Source organism: Podarcis tiliguerta, assembly GCF_965153285.1.
Source record: "Podarcis tiliguerta genome assembly, chromosome: 11".
Lineage (NCBI taxonomy): Eukaryota > Metazoa > Chordata > Lepidosauria > Squamata > Lacertidae > Podarcis > Podarcis tiliguerta.
In genome coordinates, this window is record NC_139544.1 from 29,002,735 (window position 1) to 29,019,281 (window position 16,547).

Consider the following 16,547-nt stretch of genomic DNA (forward strand, 5'->3'; position numbering starts at 1 on the left):
TTGTCATTCAAATGGTGTGTGCATGCTACATCTTCTGATCAATTATGTGGGGGCTGGGCTTACCTGCCCCCTCCTCAATATTTTATTCAAGTTGGCACCCCTGGACATCCCTGTTTCCTCAGCTACATAAACCCACACAAGACGTATTGTGTGATCAGGAGTAAATGCAAACCGTCGTCAACATGAAGTCAGTTCTGTAATGAAAGCTACAAATTGCTCGATTAAGATTGACAAGTAGGCAGAGGCCTGTAAAAATAGAAGTGGAAAAGGAACTCACAAAATATACGTACAAAGGTGTAATCAGGCAGTGGTTTTGATGACCAAGATAATACATTTGCCATGTCTAGGCTACACAAGATAAAGCACCAGTACAGAAGAAAGCGAGACTGGTTGAGACAGGGCAAATTCAAGAAATGAAGTGCATGGCAGTAAACAAACAATGTAACCAACTCAGACATATGCCCTGCTGTGTTTGGTGCTGATTACTCAAGTTTAGCATTCATAGGACTGTGGCTATTTGTTGCTGGACTGTGGCTATTTGTTGCTGGAGAACCAAGGAGCCCTGTATATACTTATACAGGGACAACAGAGGATTATAAGAAGGCTGGCACGAGCACACCCATCACTGTGGGTTCACATTGCTATGTATCCAGTTTGCCCCACTGCTAGATTCACACGATGCATTCACATGATGTTAGCCACAACCCTTATCAATCTTGTAGTTCCTTGACAAATACTGCTGTTTAATGTGCTTCGCCCCTCAAACCAGCTTCGATCCAATTAGAAAGCCTAAGCCACAATCACTTGCTCTGCATAGGTAAGTATTTAGCTTGCCCCTAGCTTTTTTATATGCAGTCAGTTGTGGAGGGGATGACCTGAAATTATTATTTTTGCTAGAAAGAGACAAAACAGAATTCTAGTGATCTGACCATTATAAGCTACGGTATAAGACTTCACTTATACTCTTCTCTCTAGTTTTTCTCAATAAACATTATTTGTTAGTCTGCAAATAAAGTGACTAGGGGATTTATTTATATATAAAAAGGTAACAGAGCGATATGTATTGCCCTGAGAAGTAATTTCAATTAATTCCTACTGTCACCCCGTCCTAAAACTGGGGGTTCCCAACCTAATTCTTTGATACATTTTGCAGAGATAAATTTGATCATTAGTGTGTGCTACATTTCATTCAGTTACCCGTGTCTGCAATATATATGACAACCTGACCTAATGTTCTATGAACCTCCCTGTTGCCCAGGCAATTAATATTTATAGCAACAGAATACTCATAGGGTTAGCAGGATGAACAATTCTGAATTCTTCATGTTTTTATTTACTAGGTGCATCAAATGTTGAAAGAGAAACAACCCCGGGACTTGTATAAAGAATAGTTGCTCTCTATGTCTTCTGAAATATCCCGCCTGATGTCATATGAAGAAGAACGGTGATGGATGGGTGACAAGCAGAAGGTCAGTGCTGAGTGAACTGCTCCATTTCATTCTAGTAACGACATACACAATAGGCCAAGTGAACTGAATAAGACCTAAATGGTCTTACATGGCCAAAATGTTACTTTTAGAAAGCAGCATTTTGGCCCTTGACTTCCAAACAAACGTATGAGTATTCAGTGCTGCTATCCATGGTCCCCAAAGAAATCTATCCATTATAGTTTGATGATGCCTTTTTGTGAACTAATCACTTTTCTTACCAGGATACTCATCATTATCCTTTCCATCTTCAAACATTATAATCAAGTCTTAAGTTATTATGTGTAGACGGGGATGGGGAGTGACGATAGGTATGCTAACTCCATTCCATCACTCTCCCAGTCATACACCTATTTGTGGAAAGTGACTGTCAGCAGTGGGGGACAGCATCTTTGTGCATTGGTAAAGGCTCTCCACATGTGTTTAAACTCAGGGCGTTTTGGCTCCCTGCTTCAGAAAGTCGCCCTCAACAATCTGGAGAGGGGCTGAAATGATGTTGTTCATCCCCACTGGACCTCTTCATATGGTAGCTTAACATTTGATCATAACACTTGAATGATATGGCTATGCTAGAAAGATGGGACCTAACTCTGAACCCCATCACCCATGGCTAATCCCACTCATAATAGGTGCCTAGGATGACTAAATCCCTATTTGCATAATCACTCCGCGGAAGTAAATGAAATTTGCAATTAATACACAGTTGCTTCTTCATTAAACACAGTAATAACAAATGCGTTGAAATATACTATACTTTGAACAGTGGGCAGAAAAATCATTCTAAAGCTCCATTTGGCTGTGAATGGGTAGACTACTAGTCAAAGAACAAAGTGAGTATTTAGAGAGAATTAGCCACAAATGCTGCTGATTACCAGAAAGTAGGATGAGGGGGGAGGAATCAAAGCCACACCTGCTCCACTCAGGGGAAATGAATGCTTATTTTGCTGAAGCAATGACTTTTGGTTTGTTATGCAGTCTTGTTTGTAGCCACACAATTGTGAAACTCCTGGCTGCGTGAGTAGGAAACAACATTGGGCTTAAAATGGCTCAATACACTGAATGCTGTTCACAAACAGGCCCTGGTGAAGTTCTGTGGTTTCAACCTTGCTAGCAGCTGAGTTGAAGGCCACATTTAAAGCACTCATAATCTACTTTGGTTTCCCCCAAAGAATCCTGGGAACTGTAGTTTGTTAAGGGTCCTGAGAGTTTTCAGGAGATCCCTATTCCACACACAGAGCTACAGTTACAGTGTGGTTTAATAATCAACTCTGCACTTCAGTGTGCTGTTGTGAAATGTGGTATGGATAGAGTTTGGAAGTGTAACATTAAAGTCTCTTCTTGAGATGCTTCCAGCTACTGAGTTTGAACTGCTGATTTAAAGGGGCATTGGCAGCTTGCACCAAAGATCCATTTTGTCTAGCACTCTGGTCAGCTGAATGTCTTTTGGATGCTACAAGCTGGGCATGAATGCAACATCTCTCTCCTGTTGTTTGTCCTTAGCACCTTCCTAGATCCTGACTTATTGCAAAGCTCTTTCCGAAAGATTGGACTGCAAGAAACACCAGCCCCAAACTCGTGTGTGTGTGTGTTTGTGTGTGTGTGTGTGTGTGTGTGTAGATGTGTGTAGATGTGCACAGACCTGCATCATTCATCTTCATTCCCTGGACCAACCACCATATTAATACCTGCATGCCTTTATGCCCATTGGCACTCAGGACAGCCTTTGAGAACAATTTCCAAAACTGTTCATTTGTCATATAAGGAGGGACCAGCAGTATGTTTCGGTCTATAGGAGCCAACTCCTAGGAGGCAAGGTCCCTTTGCTCCCCCCAATAAAGTATTTGAGGGGGATGGAGACCCCCCAAAGTTGATGGGCATTGCCATTCAAATGGTGTCCATGCACCACAACATGTGATTGATTTTGTGGGGCAGGGCTTACCTCCCTCATCCAATATTTTATTCAAGTTGACACCCCTGCTTCTATCCTAGCACATGCCACAATTAGTGGTCAGGATTGGTTTGCCCATATTGATACTGAATTAGGAATTTATGTTCAAAGATCCTAGCTTACATAAAGCTCAAAATATGTTTTGATGCAGTCATTATTTGACTAGACACTGTGGCGCCCTTCAGATGTTGTTGGATGGCAACACCCATCATCCCTGACCATTGGCCATGCTGGCTGGGGGTGATGGGAGATGTAGTCCAACCACCTCTGTAGGTACCATGTTGGCTAACTTTGAACAAGAAGCTTTCTTTCTAGCATAATTTCATTTTGTATAAACTGAATATATAGTGGTCATTCCACTCTCAATTTAATAGTCTTCTGCCGAGAGGATATTTGGGGAAAAAACGGTGGACATTAGATTTTAACTATTGCTAAAAGAACAACAACAATGTCACAAAACAAATGAATGGGATAATCTATTTGTGCATCAGTACTCTTCATAAACGTGCAAGCTTCACACAGGGCTTGTTTAGTCACCAGACCATTAAGTGTTAACAGCTGTAAGTCCAGGTCTAAGTCAGTATTAGAGTCACACTTCTTGCTCCCCCTCCCCCACAAAAAAATCAATATCTGCAAATAATAAATGAGATCCCGAAGGGTTGAGTTAAGCCCCAACCAGCACCAAGCAACTCTGCAATTGGTCATTGACTCAATAATGCAGGTGAGTGCCACACTGCAGAGCATCTTTAGCATGCTATAATAGAAAATTAATAGTGTTCAAATCAGGAGTGGGGTTACCCTGAGGATTACATAATAGCTCGGGTGAGAACAAGCACCTCTCTCCAAGAAGTGAAAAATGTCATAGTGCTGCAGAAGAAAAGAGCTCCGGCATTAGATATAATTTGAGACATGTGCAATGTTTTCTGTTTTTAACAACTCAAATAACAAAGGTAACACCTTGCATTGTCCATGGCGCTGCTGAAAATACTGTCCAGTAACCCGCATTGCAGTGGTGTCCAAGGGACATTGTACTGACTGTATATCCGGATATTCTCAGCAATAATAATTACAGAAGGGAATGCTTGTGTGCAATTGTGAGGAGCTCAGAGAACGTGTTAAGTATTACAAAAGAAAGCAGTGTGACAAGCCCCTGCACATGTTCCAGTGCTTAATATACAAAAGGCTACAACCTCACTGATTAGACAGAAAATAGTAACTTTTCACTACATCTACACCAGCACATCTGTGATTACTGTCAGGGAACTAGTATGATAATATCCTCACACCTGCTCTAGCAGAGTGTCTGAAAGGGGAGGTGAAAAGTAACTTGAGGATGAATTACTTATTTATATTTACATTTATTTCTCTTCCAGCAGCAGTCAATGGCACTCATGACTAATAAGCACCTTTAGAGAGAACAACTGTATTCCCAAAAACCGAAAGAAATGTCAGAAAACTACAGATCAGCACAGCCCAAATATCTACCAATTTGAAGGAAACAGCAGATTGCATAGTATGTGATATGCTATCCATTATTCATTTATCCATTTTGTGTGTGTACCAAAGAACACTTTGGACAGAGAAGGGCCCATAGTGTGTGTGTGTGTGTGTGTGTGTGTGTGTGTGTGTGTAGATAGCACAGTGTGTATAATATCACAGCTTGAACAGACTTGAAGAGAGGTAAGCACTTAGATTTACAAAGTATGGTATTTAGAAGGCAAGTGAATGCATTTCTCCTCCCTAAAATCAACCCATTCTTTTTTTAAAAAAAACCCAAACAAACAAACTTCTGAGAAGCAATGGGAATCCCATATTTTACTTACAATAAGAAAAAAGAACCATCTTTGTTAGTAACTTCAAAGCACTGCCTGTAACATGTGTGACACAGGATGTTGAAAGCCAGCATTCAAACAGGGCTTGACAAAAATGAAAATATGGTCACTACCGTCTCAAGTTCAGACTTACCTTCCAAGCTGCCAGAGTCCCATATGTTCACCAAGGCAAGAAACGGCTTACAACGTTCCCCACAGGGCTTCTTGTCTTAAGTAATGTCCAGGGATGTCCTTACCATGCTTGGCACCAGCTGCAAAAATAAAAGACCGGTGTGAAGAATTAAATCCTCTGTTGTTCTACTGCTTTCCCTCTGGTTTGTCTCTCACAGCGACTTGTGCCATACACAAAATGGCACCTCTCTTTCAATGCAGAGAAGTCTGGGTTTATATACCAAGCATGTGTATGCGAGAATACCACAAAACACTAGTTCCTTATCATGCGCTTGTTAGCTTGTCCAATCTATGGCAATCACTTTGGTCCCAGGGGTTGAAAGACACAAGACGCAGGGAAAAAAAAGGGAAGCAAAAGCTGAAGAAAGATCAATACTGCACTGTGAAACAAGAAGTGTAGGCTATTTACTTTTCATTGATCTGATGATGCAGGAGAAACACCTCAGACTGGCATTAAATTGAGGGAATACATCTTCTCTGTGTGGGGGATTTTCACCTCAAGGTCAAGAGAGCCAAACAGAAATTAGAACAAACAGAAACGAATCGCAGGCTTACAATAAAACTATTAATCCACATTACAAATCCACACGGAAACGTAATTAAATATCAGGCTGAATAAGGTTCACAATAAAACAAATGCTGCCAGCTTTTATCGACTTCAGCTTGCACCTGGACCGACCGTGGGGGGTGGGATGTGAAATACTGAAACGAAGGCTACAGCAAATTAGTATGGGGCACTGGCACTCAGGCCCAGAGACTGGATTCAAATATTTCAGCCACAGGATAAATGCCTGGAAAGTAATTAGAACCATACATTTGCCTCTTGTGAAGAGTGAAAATGCAACTTTTCACACATACTTCAACATACTTCAACTCAACAAATGAGTCTTTTCCAAGAGGGTATCTATCATACCCCTTTAAGTCATCACTCACTAGTTTCTGAGTAGGCAAAGAAACAGTGAATTTTCTGCTCCAAAATGGAAAGCGTACAAATTCTGCAACAATTACCAATATGATACAAGCTTGCTCCTTGGTTGAATGCAAAATAAACTGGGAAGTTTATCTGAAAAATATTCAGAAATGCTTGGTGTTGTTTCCCCAAGCATGACCAAAGATCTTACACAACCTTTCCAGTACTTCTTCTTCCAAAACTGTTGGAATATATAGTACAGGTTGGGTATTGAAAAACATCTGTTAATCCTTTTGTTCTGTTTAATTATTTTGTAGACGCCTTTAGCCTGGAACTGCATCTTACTCACAAATAGTTGTTCCTCAACATTACATAAGGTATCACATCACTGGCAGCATATTATTTCAGAGGGAAGGAGAAGGGGAATGCAAGACCAGGCCCAAATGAGGGCAGAAAATCTGCCTCTCTTATACAACCACTAAAGATATCGGATAATAATTTTGCTCACCTTTCTACCTCACAATTCTACCAGGAATTGCAGAAAGACATATACACTTAAGAATCAAAAGTGGGTTTCAAGTTGCAGGTTAGGTCTGAAACAGTTGAAGATTAATACATAGCATTTCAACCCTAAGAGTTACTCTTATTTTAGCATCAGCAAAATATAAGGCCCAATAGCCAAAGAAACGTCTTTAAGAACCGCTAACTTGATGAGAGCTCATCATGGGTATCAACTTGGAAAAAAACATGTCCAGGGGCTGGCAGCGAGAGTGCGGTGAAGCAAATAGTTACACAAATTCCTGATGTCAGCAAGCCTGCTGTTGATAAACTTGTGAACTGTTCTTTTTTTATGACATGAAGATATATTTTCATTTCTTGGCATTGTGGATTAGACGGGTTTTGAGAAGTGACTTGAAGATGCAGGAAAGCAATTAAAGACATGGAAGACATGGAATTAAAGACATTTCCCTCAGAAGTGACTTGTAGCCAGTCAGCTACAAGTATAGGATCTAGCCATAAAAAGTTATCAACAACAACAACAAGTAGTAATAGTAGCAGCAGCAGCAGTAGCAGTAGTAGTAGTTCACATTGTGGCTTAGAAAATTGGCTTGGCAGGCCCATTATATCTAGGTAGCACAAACTGGGGGAATATCTAAACCCACAAAAATGAGTTCCATGCGGCTATGTAGTAAAGCAATTGTGCAACATGTGCAGCAAAGCACTCAATCAGCCAATTACGTAACTGCATTCCACCACTCAGAACCATTTGAGCAAATGAATTCCTTGATTAAAATGTGTTGGTGATTATTATTGTCAGAAAGATGGCATTGTTTTGGTTTCTCGAGCTGCTCCGAAATCATTACTTGCATGTCTGTTTCTGTGGTGGATTTCTTCTGTCCATATCACTTCCCACAATGGATTCATTTTAGTACCTAATCGAAACCTTTGTAGTAGTTCTTGTTTCAATACTGCTTTCACTTAGCACCATGTTTATGGTTGCCCCAAAGCAGTGGTTTAATGTGGGTTCTGGAATCTTTGCTGGAATTAGGAATGAATTTCGATAGTTTTCACAGTCCATTATTTTGTGTTTTAGTACCAATGTCTGTTCTGTTAACCCCAGCTGGGTAGTTTTTTATTTATTTAATGGATTCTGATGTAAAGTTTTATATATACATTCACACACCTTAAATATCTAGATTTATTTGTTCATATTGAGATCTTTGAAGGAGGTCCTCCTGGTTTTGTTGCCACCTGGGGGAGGTTTCCATTGTGGTACCCAGTTTATGGAATCAACTCCCCTCCGTAATAAGGCAAGCTCCAATGAGTTTCCAATATCTGCTAAATAATTTTCCCCCACCCAGGCATTACTGGTTATTAATCCCAGGCTTATTGAAATAATTGACGGGTCCACTGTGGATGTTGATATGTTTTATTATACTTTATTGCATCCCACTGTGCTGATTTTAGTGGAATGTAAGGTTGTGAGCCACTCTGGAATTATAAAGGGCAGTTTAGAAAAGAGTTACCGGTAAATAAATAATGTTCCATTGATTCCTAACCCAATTCCAACCCCAGTTCACAGTGCTGGGTTAACTAGGGTCCTGGGAATTGTGGCACCTATAATTTGGAATGTGCTCCCCTGAAAGGTATGCTTGGCTTCTTCACTTGCTTTTCCTGATCTGAATTGTTCCAGCCTCCCTTATTCATCTACCACTGACATCCTTGACATGTTGATTTTCTTAGGGTTGTATTCAATGTAGTGCTTAGGCTAACATTCCATCAGCATCCTTGTGCAACAAAATGTTCTCCCATTGTATCTTCCCTAAATCTGTTCTGGGGTTTCCCTCCAACTGTGTGGAGTATATCTGGGGAGGGTAGGAGCAGGGAAGAAGGGCAAGTCCCTTTGGGCTAGCAATAGTACGTTTACAAGTGCAATTATTTCATTGAATACCGCCCTCAGTGTTTGACTTCATTAATTATAACTTGTATTTTATTTTAATTTTTATGTTTCAATTAACTTTTGTGCACCACTTAGGTGGTCTTTGGATAGAAAAGTGGTAGAAAAATAATTACTGAGTAATTTCTAAGTAATAATAGGCATCATGGACAAAATTTGTTCAAATCCGTGAAAGCGTACCTTAAGGTAACTTAAAGCACCTTAAGAGTAGCAAAGTACCTTAAAGAGTACCCAAAAAAGGAAACCCAAGCTTTGTGCTGTATACATCCCACTGTTGAATAAAGTAGAGTCCTAAAAAGGAGCAACTGCCTTCAGTAGTGGGGACACCAATTCATATATTAAAGGAGTCCACATATTGAAATTGTTAATGAATGATATCTCAGCAGCTCAAATTCATCCAACTCAAGTTTCTAAGTATCAGCATTATTTGTTGCTCACCATATCATGTGCTGATAATTTATTTGTTTGCAAGACTGAACAATCAGACAGTCATTTCTCAACTAGTTGTGTGCCCCTTTGAATTCATCATACGCTGAGGGCAAATTTGGGGTCATAAGGATCACCTCTTAGCATCACATGGAAATATTGCTCCATTATTCATTGTTAAAGAAGAACAAAAAGAAAGGGAGGGAGATGCCAATTCTAGGAAAAATTAGGAAAGTAGCAATATAATGTTTTTTTCAAAAAATGGCATCATGGGCAGGTGCTGTGAATTTTTTACTCTATTTTCTTTGCTTTCTCTTCTTAGGCAAAATAATGAAGAAAGAACAAAGCATCTTCCCCCACAGTGGACTTTTGAAGTATGTAAAATCAAAGGAGTTAGCTGAAATATCAGAGAGAACACAAGGGGGGGAAATAAAACAGTTTTGTTGAAGTGTATACAGTTTGTCACAGGTTTATAACGTGAAGGAGGGTAAAGCAATTATTTTATATACATAAAAAGGCATCTAGTAGGAAAGTGTCAAAACATTTACACAGACTAGTAGCACACATTTCCCCCAGACTGGTAGCACACTGAAGAAAAGAAAGTTCATTTTCAAAATGAAAGGTGAACAGGAAGAAAAGATGCCAGTACTTTCATGTTAGAGCATCTTATGCATTGCATACCTTCCAACACAGCCCAAATCTGGGACGCCACCTTCCAGGTTTGAAATCCCATGTGAGTAACATGGCCCACGTGAGATTGTGGATCCAGAAAAACCCCTTTTTTTCCTGGCACAATAAACAAAAATGCACATTGCGGACCTGAAAAATAGCACTTTAGGAAGTATAGTGCAAAAAACCATGGGCGTTTTGAGGCACCACATGAGATTGTGGACCCAGAAAAAAAACACTTTTGAGGGGGCGAGAACTTGGCCTCAAATCATGCAAGGCCAAGGTATTCCAAATGGCTGACATATTCTTGGGGGGGGGGATGGGCTGTCCCAGTTTTCTGGAGCAGTTCACAGGTATGACATTGCAGTGTCACCGGTGAGAATCACTTTAAAACTGATCAGCTTAAATCACAAATCAGATCAAATCTCTCTTGTCATATGGAGCGGGGGGGGGGGGGGAACAGATGCGCTTTCAGATGTGGTTGGACTCCAACTCCCATCAGTCCCAGACAGCAGGGCCGATGGTTAGGGGGATGGTGGGGATTGTAGTCAGTAGCAGGCACTGCAGGTGGGATTGTGTCACTGACTTGGTACTGCCAGTTACTGAGAAGGGGAGGGGCAAGGCTGTGGAAAACTCAGGAAGTGGCAGCGATATGCCATGTTGGGAAGCCAGGTGACCAACACAATTCCATTCACATTGCCAACCTCTGCAACATCTGAGAGTCACAGGCTCCCCATCACTGCCTGAGAGCCAGTTTAAACATTATGACTACAGCCACCACCTGGATGCTTCAAATGGTTCCAGACAGATGTTATCACCACACCAAATGCCGTTCATGCAGAACGCCTCATCATCACACAGTTGGGCCAATGTTTTCCATGCCGACACAAGCACTTGAAAGTAGACAAAATGGCTTTAACTTCCTAGTGAGATGCTTCAACTTATCTATTGCCATCTAACAATAACTATCAATTCCCGAACCTTCCAAACTGTATTGTCTCTGATATAAATTTGATAAAGACTGTCAAGAACCACAAAATACCAGCCATGAAGCGGTATTATTCAGCAATCTCATTATATTGTTTCTGTTGTTTGCTGAATATACTTTTCTTTATCTATTTGTATTTGTGGTTTTTGTGAGGCCACCTCTGCTATTTGATGTACATTCTTTGGTTTGTTTTAATGTCCTTTATTGGATTTGGTGTTACAGTTGTACCTCGGGTTAAGTACTTAATTTGTTCTGGAGGTCCATACTTAATCTAAAACTGTTCTTAACCTGAAGCACCACTTTAGCTAATGGGGCCTCCTGCTGCTGCCGCGCCACCAGAGCACAATTTCTATTCTCATCCTGAAGCAAAGTTCTTAACCTGAAGCACTATTTCTGGGTTAGCGGAGTCTGTAAACTGAAGCGTATGTAACCTGAAGCGTATGTAACCCGAGGTACCACTGTATATGATTATAGGGTTGTAACCTACCCTAGACCTTATGGTGAAGGACAGGTAAGAAATATCTTAAATAGGATAAAATAAATAAATTAGAAAAATACATTGGAATGTACAAATCTGGGCAAATGTTGCTCAGGAACCTTTCTCCCTCCTTCTTCAATATAGTTTTATATATATATATATATATATATATATATATATATATATATATATAACTATGAACAAATTGAGCTTCTTCTTGGAGAATGAACTGGAGACAGAGTTCAAAAAGTAACCTGGGTCCAAATGTTAATTCAAGGGGGTTGAGATTACTGTTGTGACAATGCTCAGCTATGCCTATTGTGGTTAGAAAGAGGGGTATAGAAAAGGCCAGAACTTGCAAAGAAAAGAAACAAAATCTTTGGTGTTATGTAGCCGGGTAAATGCCCCCGTCTGCTTCTCTGTGTGTCAGTTTCAATATACCCCCAAGGAGTTCCAGCCATCGTAGAAATATGGCTTTCACAAAAATGATAAATGGGGAGCCTTCTACCCCATACAGCTGTCATGCCGAAACAACTGGGAATCCTTATGGCTCTCATTTCTATAGTCATGCCCTGAAAGCCAAATCCAGTTATGCAGCCATCTCCGAATGGCAAATTTGATACCTGGTGGAAAATCAGCTTATTACTGAAAACAAAATAGCTTCAAAAGAACCCCTTTTCATACTCTTCTATATCATTTAAGTCAGGAGAAGGTGGGGGAACCTGCCAGTGTTAAAGAAAAGAGATGAAATGAACTAATTACATGCCAAATATCAGCTTCTCGTGTTATTAAGCAATTAGATTGCTTATTATTATTACTCATTATTGCTTAATAAGTTTATATCTTTTGAGCACTGCAATATGGTATGATCCTGATGAATTTCAGTAAGGTGGTATGAGATCCGTATGGAGAATTTCGGCTGAGCTTAAGTTGGTAAGGAAACCCATAGTGAAAGAATGCTCCCATTCATGTGGGGGGACTTGAAGGACTATGGTGCACCTTGGCCACCAGGAGATCTGCAACCATCTAAAAGAAGTGTACAGTTTTTATAGTTATGAGGAAGAGGGCATGACTGGTCTGTCTTTTGCATTCCAGCATAGATGCCAAGGGCTGTTGAAAATTGCTTCTGTAGCCCAAGGCTCTAACGTTCCTTCTTGGCTTTCCATGTGGAGCACCTTGAACATGTGTGAAGTATTCATGGCTGCATGCCAAGCTTGCATTGACCCCACATTATCAAACTAACCCCAAACATGTCCCCAAATCCACAGAAACACTTTTTGCCGGCAGCCTTCCATATCACATATGAAGCAGCCCTCAGCCGGGATCCAGCCTGAAATTTTATATAAAAGATGTGAAATACTGTGCTGGGACTAGATTAGCGATGATGGTTAGCTTAAGGCTATGCTCAGACAAGCTTTTGATTGCATTCCGTAGCACAGAATTGGGGATACGGAAAATGTGCTGGGGAAAAGCAGGTAACTTTTTTCCCCAGGACACCCCTGTGCACTCCATCGGAAGCCATCCGTGAAATCTTTGTTCTCCCTGCAGTCGTCCCTGTTAGACATATGGACTCGGAAGCACCCAGTGTGTGTAAACGGCAGGGATCAGAGATGCTCCATTAGAATTCCACAGTGAGAATGATAATTTTCTATGTGTTTTCATTTGGTGTGGGTAAGCTTCTAAAGAAATGAGTTGTGTTTAAGCAAGTTTAGGGGATGAGAGAGAAAAAGAGAGAGTTCAGGGAAAATAGATTTCTTGAGGCAGGCAACCAAGCAACAACTGTATTTTATTTATTTTTAAATCTGCTTCAGCTTCTGGTTGGACAGTGGTCTTATGTTAAAATTAAATTAAAATATATTGGGGAAACTTTAATTGCCAAGCGTTAATTAAATAGAAGGCTATTATATAACTTGTAATTGTTTATTGGTTTTGTTGTGTTATCTGAAGGACTTTGCTCAGAATATGAAGACAGACTCAATCATGAACTTATTAAAACTGTGAGGTAACTGAAGTCACCTAATACTATAGCACTTCCTCTTTTGGAAGGCTTCTTGGTCCCAGTCACTATCTCCAGTGCCCCTTAGATATTTTGTACAGGAAGTTTACAGTATGTCTCTTGTACTAAATTACTCATTTTTGATAAAAGCAAGAGAAAAGAGGCAACCAATTGGTCATTTTTGAAATCCCTACTTACGTATATTTCTGAATTTTGGCAATGATGAACTTTGAAAAGGTTTGACTAACAATATTCTGCTGCTTTAGCAAAGAAAATGCCTTATAATGAAGGTATTTCTGTGCTAAAACAATAGACTATCCATATTAGGTATTAATGAAATTATTAAAACTTTAAAAAGTATTGGATAGTAGGACACACTTAAACAAAATTGATATATTGGCCATGACCCTATTAAAGTGAAGCATTTCTGTGTCCCACTTTTTTCAGTGGGAGAGAAAAACACCTTTAAAAAAATGGAACCATTAAAATCATTGTGATTTTAAATATCTCAGCCTAGATGGAATAATCTTAGTAGGTGAAGTCATAGGATCTGTTAGCAATTTATATGTCCCAATAATATATCACTTAAATACTTGTGTTTGGGGATCTGCTCTACAGCAAAGTTATTATAGTGGCTGATCAAACCAGGGGCCCTGATCCAGCTCTAGTCCAAGCTAGTTTCATGAAAATGTGAATGTTCTGCTCAAAGCAATGCAGTGTGGCTATACCGTGACTTGGCTTAGATTAATATTCTGCACATTCAGTTTAGTCAGATAGTTCCCAATCTAGGAAGTAATATATGTGCATAATGTTGTTATTATGAACAGATTCCCATAGATAGAATAGGATGAGGATGTGTTATAAACAAAAAAGAAAAAAGTGTTGTTGTTTTTTTAAAAAACTGATCATCATATTTTCCCAGCTTTTATGAACATTGCAAGTGAAGCGATCATAAAGGAAATAATTTTGCAAAGAGCAGAAGGTTGCATGCTGCCTTCTCAACAATTCTCAGACTGCTAACATTTCTTTCTGAAAAACATACAAAACTGTTGAAACCCATGCTAAGCAAGTTAATTGCACATTCTGCATTTTCCTCCTAGAAAATATGTTATACATTTGACAGCTCCAGTATATACTATATTATATTCCTTCCTATGTGTTAGTAGGATGGAACATGGCACAATAAGAAGAGAGAATCTTCTTATTAGTTTTAAATAAATAAGTAATGTCATACTGATAGCTCTATACGTACTGTTGCTATTACGATTGATCCTTTATACAGCAGTCCTTTTTCTAAAGTAATTTTCACCTTGAACCTAGCGAATGCCTATCAACTTTGGTTGAAGTTGGTCATTATGACTCTCATTTTACAAATGGGGTGTGTGTGTCTCCAACTGAAAGATTTTGTTTGCCCAAGGTCATGTGATGAACACGGAGACGAGCAGAGGATGATTGTCTACTGAAATGTTGGCATCTGCCTGAGCTTCAGATCAGCACAATTCTCCTCAACCCTGTACAGTGGTACCTCGGGTTACATACGCTTCAGGTTACAGACTCCGCTAACCCAGAAATAGTACCTCGGGTTAAGAACTTTGCTTCAGGATGAGAACACAACTCGTGCTCCAGTGGTGCGGTGGCAGCTGGAGGCCCCATGAGCTAAAGTGGCGTTTCAGGTTAAGAACAGTTTCAGGTTAAGAACGGACCTCCGGAACGAATTAAGTACTTAACCCAAGGTACCACTGTATGGGACAAACTGATCTCCTCTGTAGTGATTTGCAGCTACTTCAACCCAATCTGGGCAAGGCATAAATTGACCCAATTTGCTTCAGGATTTGGCTGAATCCAGTGCACAGCCCTAGATTTAACTGGACTATTGCCAGTCTAACCTAAGCATCATGTTACAGGCATTTCTTTTGCACATACAGTCTATCATGGAGTTTTCAGGGAATTGCACCATAGTATGCATTGCAGTTCTCCAGTTAAGTAACGTGTACAAAATGCATACACTATAATGAAGTTGCATATATTAGGGGAAATTGCTTGGCAGAAATGCGTGCATTAGGCAAAACTGCATACAAAGATTTGTATATCAGGATAAATTCATATTAGGACTCAGGAAGAAGAAAGCAAAATGATGTGGAGGACTTAAGAGTTGAAGAATGAGGAACCAGAAATGAAATGTGGTTGGGGCTATCAGCTCTGACAAACTTGATACAGTGGTGCCTCAGGTTACATACGCTTCAGGTTACAGACGATGCTAACCCAGAAATAGTGCTTCAGGTTAAGAACTTTGCTTCAGGATGAGAACAGAAATCGTGCTCCAGCGATGCGGCAGCAGCAGGAGGCCCCATTAGCTAAAGTGGTGCTTCAGGTTAAGAATAGTTTCAGGTTAAGTACGGACCTCCGGAACAAATTAAGTACTTAACCTGAGGTACCACTGTATTATGATTAGGCAGGGAAAGTGTATGACCAGGTGCACAGTACTGTCATGCTGACAGCTGCAGCCATTTGTTTGGCAGATTCTGTGTATAAGATCTCTAAATTTCTGGGTATGTAAAGAACAGACCTAAACACAACAGCCTAAAAGCGGGGTGGGGGGGGGTTGTCCTAATCTAACTTTCCTCACATGGAAGAAAGGAAGGAGAAAGAGGGTAATGTAGAGCAGGAAAATGCTGTTGAAACACAGAAAAAGCAACCCTTATGGTCTAGCTCTCTACCCACTTGCAATCAAAAATGGATATATTTCATCATTAACATCTTGGAATTAATGAAAAAACAGAATTTAAGAAGTGGTGGCACAAAAATGGTAAAAAGTTTTATACTGTCAGGAAAAGGAATAGCTCTAATATTCTCAATTAATTTGTGATTACTAGTATTTCATTTTCTTTTAAAAACGTCCTCAACATTATGTCATGATTTAAGACTTTTTATGAATTAAATATATATTTCCGGACAATTACCAGGTTCATTGTTAATCTAAGCCCCTCAGACAATGTGTCTTTTCTAATAGCCATGCCAAGGCCTTGATTTAGTAATAAAGAAGATGTGAAAAGTCAGACATAGGGGTTTAGCGCTAACGTCCATTACAGCATGGCCCAGTGGAAGTAAAAAATATGATTGTACTAGACCTGGGATTAAATCACAGCCCAGTGGCCTAAGAATTGATTAAATATGTACATAGCAC

The 16,547-nt window shown here is 39.9% G+C and overlaps 3 long non-coding RNA genes across 3 annotated transcripts in view; 2 read left to right on the plus strand and 1 right to left on the minus strand.

Annotated features, from left to right (window-relative positions):
• Positions 1 to 16,547, plus strand: part of LOC310660151 — a 586,996-nt gene that overhangs the window by 378,334 nt on the left and 192,115 nt on the right. The window lies entirely within an intron of this gene.
• LOC310660077 overlaps positions 1 to 16,547 on the minus strand; it is a 463,269-nt gene that overhangs the window by 185,421 nt on the left and 261,301 nt on the right. The window contains exon 7 of the long non-coding RNA XR_014503133.1: positions 5,401 to 5,518. This is a non-coding gene — a long non-coding RNA (uncharacterized lncRNA). The remainder of the gene's footprint in view (positions 1 to 5,400; positions 5,519 to 16,547) is intronic.
• On the plus strand, positions 1,293 to 9,685 carry LOC310660090. Its single transcript, XR_014503165.1, has 3 exons — positions 1,293 to 1,469; positions 4,812 to 4,948; positions 9,555 to 9,685. It is a non-coding gene; the product is annotated as an uncharacterized lncRNA (long non-coding RNA).